We start from the raw sequence: 7500 nt of genomic DNA on the forward strand, positions 1-7500 counted from the left end.
CTGAAAATGAACAATATTATGTTTACACACGCAAGGTAGAGCTAAATTCCTTCTATGCACGATCATGTAGGTAATGTTAGTCTCTTTTTTGGTCTGTATTTATTAAATTAATACTTATACTATTATGTATTTAGATATTTTATTTTGTGGATGCTTAATGTTAGGCGAACAAACTTTTTTCAGCAAGTTTTCGCAGTTAACCTGCAAACTTTGCCTCAAGTTTCACAGATAATTTAATATTTTGGGTACGATTAAACCTGCGTGTGTTCGTTATAGTAAAAACATATAACCTATCACTTATATAACTAATTTTTTGCAACAAATTCCAGATCATTTACGACGCCAGTTCATGGAAATAAAAAAAAAGAAAACTATTATTGACTACTTGATTAAAAATTTGACTCGTTACTGTCTACGGAAATGACACGTTTGCTATGACGCTGGTATTACAATCAGTGAAGTAAAGAAACCTTATATCTGAGAGCGATTTTTTTGACCACCGAGAAATGTCGGAAACCATCAGCATATGAACCCTAAGAACACCCGTGGGGCGAGGCGTGAGGCTGACAAACTTCACCATATAAATACCTTTTGCAAACCTGGAAAAACCTCATATTTGCTATTCTCTTTAACGGGAAAATGACTTACACACACACACACACACACACACACACACACATATATATATATATATATATGGGTCATACACACAAATAAATACATCAATATATATACACAAATGAATAAATCAATATATATGTATGTATGTGTATATATATATATATATATATACTGTATATATATATATATATATATATATATATATATATATATATATATACATATATATATGTGTGTATATATACATATATATATGTATATATATATATATATATATATATATATATATACATATATATATAATATACGATATCTCACAAATAAATAAATCAATATGTATATATATATATATATATATATATGTATATATATATATATATATATATATATATATATATACGATATCTCACACTTTCATAAGTTACCCGCAAACTCGGTTCAAAGCAATAAAAGTGAAATTCACCTACATCTGAACTCGCCAAAAGTTACTTTGTTCAATGAATGGAATGAAGGCGTGGCCATTCCAAGACTTCCATTTCCCCCGCAGTAGCTGGGTCTTCCTTCCAGGAAATGAAAAACCGCGGCCTGCCTTCATTAACTCATTTTTTACGGTTAATGTAAGGATAACATGGCCAGTCGGTCCATCATTTCAACCTCTTCTTTAATTTTCTCACATCATTGGATGGGGAAGCACAACATAAATCTTGACTCTGACGAAAAGTAGGTCACTTTATGTTAACTTATGATTGCGATAAAATAGTACAGTAATCATGTGCCCTCGTACATGAATATCATTATTATTATTATTATTATTATTATTATTATTATTATTATTATTATTATTATTATTATTATTATTATTATTATTATTATTATTATTATTATTATTATTATTATTAATATCGAAGAATTGGGGCTAGAAAACTCATATGTAAAATCTATGTTCAAGATTTTAATAAAAACACTTTGTGAGTTCTGTTTGAGCAAAACGGAGTCTAAGAAAACGAAATAAATGAGGCTATGGACGATGAAATGATATAAGAATAATTTATTTTAGCCTCAATGTGACTACTGGAAGTAAAGAGAGTAATTACAAGAAAATTATAAATTTTTCCCACTGCTTTGCTGTTCTTTTCACAGGCATTAGAATACATACATGCATGCACACATACACGCACACACTCTTATGCACACAAATTAATATCAAGATCAGGAATAAGAAATTTAATAGACAGCAAGTTTTTGTCAAACAAATTTAGATGAAAGTCAGCTGAAAACCAGACAAGAGAACAATACTCGTTATAAGGCAGAATGAAAGAATTAAAAAGTTACCGAGATCTGAATGCTAAGGATGATTAAAATTATGAAAAAATTTATGCAATATGCATAAGGAAGTAACTGAACGTTCAGATTAATATCTAGATCAGAAATAAGAAATTTATTAGACCGTAAATTTCTATCCAACTGATTAGTATTAAAGTCAACAACTGAAGAACAGACAGGAGAACAATACTCGAAGGAAAGGTAGAATAAAAGAAAGCTTAAACGACTTTTTCATTACACCATTTTTTATGACCAGTTGAAAAAGAAATATGCTTAACCGGCTGCTAAAAAGCAAATCTGCAATCAAGAATCACACCTAAAATTCTAAATGAGCTATTTATAGTTGAAGAGATATTGCCAAACCAAAGATCTGGATGTTGAGGAGCCACTGTCCTCGACCTACTTACAATCTTATTTTGAGTTAACTTAGGGTTCAACTTCATGCCCCACAATTTGCACCATGCGCTAATTTTAGCTAGATCTCTACTAAGGGATTCAACAACACCGGAAGATGGAATTGTTACAAAGAGAGTAGCATCATCTCCATATGCATCGAACATGTCTTATAGGCTAAATAATACATCATGCGTTTATATATATATATATATATATATATATGTATATATGTATATATATGTGTGTGTGCGTATGTGTATAATTATGAATGGATATATGTTTATATATCTATGCATACATACACATATTCAAATAAACCATATATATGTTTTTGATACATTAATATCTGGATTCTCTTAACGACCTTGGGATCAGAGCCCCAGGCGAAATTACACAAAGACGAGAGCTTGTGACCGGCCGGGAATCGAACCCTGGTCGGCAAACTTGTATAGACAGTCTATACAAGCTTGCCAACCAGGGTTCGATTCCCGGCCGGTCACAAGCTCTTGTCTTTGTGTGATTTCGCCTGGGGCTCTGATCCCAAGGTCGTTAAGAGAATCCAAACATTAATGCATCAAAAATATATATATGGTTTATTTGAATATGAAAAACACATCTAAATGTGCAAAAATTTATCACATACACATATGTATAAACTTATATAAAAGAATATTTTAAATTTGCATACACATACATAATAAATATACCCACACGCACATACACATGTATATATATATATATATATATATATATACAGTATACATACATTTACATAATAATAATGCACAAAAACATTCGTATATGAGATGATACTATACGTGGTTATGATGTATCAGGTTTATATGGACAATTACAAGGATAGTTACACACATACAAACAGATACACACACACACACACACACATACATATATATATATATATATATATATATCACAATTGAATTATTTACAGTTGTATAATCCTAATTTTTTTTGTCTGGCTCCCGATGTATAGCAGATAACAGAAGTATAAGATGTAGGGAGAAATGAACTAAGAATAATCAGCAACCCCGACAATAACTGCTATTGCTATTACTAATCCTCTTACTACAATTACAATCACAATAGCTTACGCCAATTTTGATGGTTTTATAACAATAACACCGGTAATAATAACAAATCCAAATAAACGGCAAGTGGCATGATAAATAAAGGCGATAATGAAATATTTTAATGAAATAAAAAAAACACACAAAATATTAGCTGAGCCAAAACACTCCAGTTTCATGAAAAGAAAAAAAAATATCCTCATTAACAGGAGCTCTCCACCCCCCCCCCCTCCAATATTGGGATAGATGTAAACATTATAGTTCCTGTTTATGAGTAGTTTTTTTCTGTCCCAATAAAATGTATCTTAATATGGTTTATTGTGTCTTTACTATGTCCTTTAAAGACTGCTTCATTTGAATACCATTGCAACTTATATACTGTAGTAATCTACATTTCATTTTCATCATTATGGGAATAATTTTTTTTTTTCTTGGTGTAAGACTCAGTCGTAGGGTGTATTTATTATTGTTATTGTTATTGTTATTGTTATTGTTATTGTTATTATTATTGTTGTTGTTGTTGTTGTTGTTGTTGTTGTTGTTGTTATTGTTGTTGTTGTTGTCGATGTTGTTGTTCGAAAGGAAAATATACGTTAATCACATCACATTTCGATTGTTGTGAAAGAATTAATCGTCCATATTATTATACATTCGGCTCAGGTTAACACTCTAGCTGTCAACTCCTCAAAGATTATATTAGTCTTAGAGGATCCTTTTCATCTTATACGATAATCTGAACTAGAAAATATATTCAGTTTAATACAAACTACAATGATTATAGTCCATCGCAAGCGGATTAGATTAATGTCAATAATAGTGGTAACCTTACTAATAGTAACAGCAGTAAAATTGTCATCCATTCTATTATAAAAATAAGAGAAAATTATAAGTTCTTTCTCGAATCATTTTGTACTTCCAAACCCAGTGACACGAAAAGCGAATAATGATCATTAGGGAAATGAAAGAACCCGCTTGCATGACGGAAAAATCCTCCCTGGTGAAGGATCAGCCATATAATGCACTATTTCCTACCGTCCGTTTAGTCTGTCTACAGGCACGAAAAGGTCGTTAATCCACTTGCTGAGAGAGAGAGAGAGAGAGAGAGAGAGAGAGAGAGAGAGAGAGAGGGGGGGAGAGGAGGGGGGGGAGTAAAAATGCTACCCTGTACTTTTTACAGGTGAAATAAAATAAGCAAATAAACAAATAGATGCGATTACTGCTTGAAACTAAGGCTCAATAATTCTGTTAAGATGAAACTTTCTATATGATTAAATGTATGATTAATCAACCACAAAAAAGACTTAGTATATGATAAACGTAACTAAATACAACTTTATAGAACAAAAATATCAAAAGAGTCAACTTCTAGCTGGCACCATTTGATTGGGAAATATATATGCCGATATGAATAATCTTTCTATCTATACATATACATATTATACACACACACAAACACACACACACACACACATATATATATATATATATATATATGTATGTATATATACATATATATATATACAGTATATATATATATATGTGTGTGTGTATATATATATATTCAGAGAGAGAGAGAGAGAGAGAGAGAGAGAGAGAGAGAGAGAGAATAGGATGGAAAAAGTCAGCGGATAATTACTAATATTTAATGGCCAAATTTTCAAGATATGTCTCATCTTCAAGGCTATAAAAATATACAAAATATAATAAAAGTCTCAGAAAAATTGTAATCTACATTTGTGAAAACTGAAGCTAAAAGCATCAAATACTTTGATATTACTAAGTAGAAGATTTTTCTAAACAAAAGGTAAAAGTTTTGAAAATTAGAAATACTAAAACTTGAGTCTGAGAGAATTAAAAATTAATTTATGTGTTTTTTTTTTTTTAGCAATGAGAACTTCGACTTATGCGATATGCAAAATAGAGGAAGAGGCCATGTTGTTTTGGAATGGCTGATTGATATTTAAAGATTCCAGAATAGAGGAATAGAGGGGATAGTCATTGGGTACTTTTACAACCATATTAAAATAATTGTTTGTAGATATCAAATTAATATTTATAAATTCTAGCATACGGGCTTCTTTATTCTACTTTATTCTCTTCCTTTTATTTTGTTAAAGTTTTTATAGTTTTTATAGGAGATATCTATTCTAATGTTACTCTTCTTAAAATATTTATTTTTTCCTTGAGACCTTTCCTCACTCTGCTATTTTCCCTGTTGGAGCCCCTGAGCTTATAGCATCCTACTTTTCCAACTAGGGTTGCAGCCTAGCAAGTAACAACAATAATAATAATAATAATAATAATAATAATAATAATAATAATAATAATAATAATAATAATAATAATAATAATAATAATAATAATAATAATAATATAAAAACAAACCCTTTAATCTGATGCGATTTTTTGGTGATTTATTGCTTTATTTGTCCAAAATGTAACTTTGCAAAATATGTTTGAGCTACCAAAATATCACACATAATGAGAATTGATTCTTATCTGGGTGTTCTTTGAAAACAATATAATGTTCTAATATACGAGATCACAATAGGAGATTAAAATCTCTTTCTCATACGATTTTTATATTGTTACCCAACCACCCATTACCTATTTTGTATTCTGGAATCTTTAACTATGAAGCAGCTTGCGTCAACCCTAAACAAGAAGATATTGTTACGTCCCTGATTGGTGATCGCCTGACTGGGGTTCCTCCCGCTCAAACTCGATAGTTCCTTTGTTTGCTACAACATCATCATCCTTGTGTGCTAAGGATGGGGCGTTTGGGAGGAGTCTATAGGTTATCAGCAACCATTGCCTAGCCCTCCTTGGCTCTAGCTTGGATGGAGAGGGGGCGTGGGCGCTGAGCATATGTATATATATGGCCAGTCTTTATGGCATTGTCCTTCTTGATAGGGCAATGTCACTGTCCTTTGCCTCTGACGTTCATGAGCGGCATTAAACCTTTAAACTGTGCTGCATATCGCGTAAGTCGACTTTCTTACATAAAATAAAACTATATATAAATTTGTACCTCTCTCAGAGTTAGGCTCTAGTAATGAGATGAAATGATAATGATAATTATAAAGATAAAGAAAAATGGCTATAATAATGCTCATGTTATCATCTCTCTTATAAAATTTACAGTGAATAATAATAACATTAAAAGTAATAATAATAATAATAATAATAATAATAATAATAGTAATAATAACAACAACAACAACAACAACAACATTAATAATAATAATAATAATAATAATAATAATAATAATAATAATAATAATAATAATAAAGTTACTGGCGATGTAAAAAAAAAAGCGATTATTTCTCTGATTCATATAAAAGAATTTCAAAGTGAGACCGGAAGCCTAACAGGACATATCAATCCAACATTTTATTCCCACCCACTCTTGTAAATCATTATTTAGCTTCGTAGTAGAACCACTAAACTGACTTATGAATAAAAAAAAGAAAGAATCGGACATAAATATCCAGCAGATTATGTATGAAAAGTGAACATATTTAGCAGCAATTTATCATTCATTTGCTCATATTTCAAACGCCCGGCCTTTATGAATCAACCTGAGCTTGAAAGCGAAAGTATTATTAAACTGATTTATTTATCAAAAATGTAATTAGTTAGGTATGAATCTGTGGTATATAATTCTCACTCGGGATGATGTGTGGGTTGGTGGGGATGGGGGGGGGGGGGTGGAAGGGGGGGGGGGGTGGAAGGGGGTGGGGGTGACAATATATCCTCTCTAGCATAGCAATTACTCCAGCTTTTACGGACGTCGAAATTCACACAGGTAAACAGCTGTTCATTCGGTGGGAAAGTTAGTGCAGCTAATGCTGACGGACGACTGGAACCTTCCACTTATTTATCTCTCTCTCTCTCTCTCTCTCTCTCTCTCTCTCTCTCTCTCTCTCTCTCTCTCTCTCTCTCTCTCTCTCTCTCTCTCTATTGTGATTTATGGAATCCAAAGGGTTAAGTCAATAATTATAAAGATAATTTTCATCTCCATTTGGTAGATGTGTGTTGTTGCTTGTGATAATTTAATCATAGGTAGAA

The sequence above is a fragment of the Palaemon carinicauda genome, chromosome 13 (assembly GCF_036898095.1).
Source record: "Palaemon carinicauda isolate YSFRI2023 chromosome 13, ASM3689809v2, whole genome shotgun sequence".
Classification (NCBI taxonomy): Eukaryota; Metazoa; Arthropoda; class Malacostraca; order Decapoda; family Palaemonidae; genus Palaemon; species Palaemon carinicauda.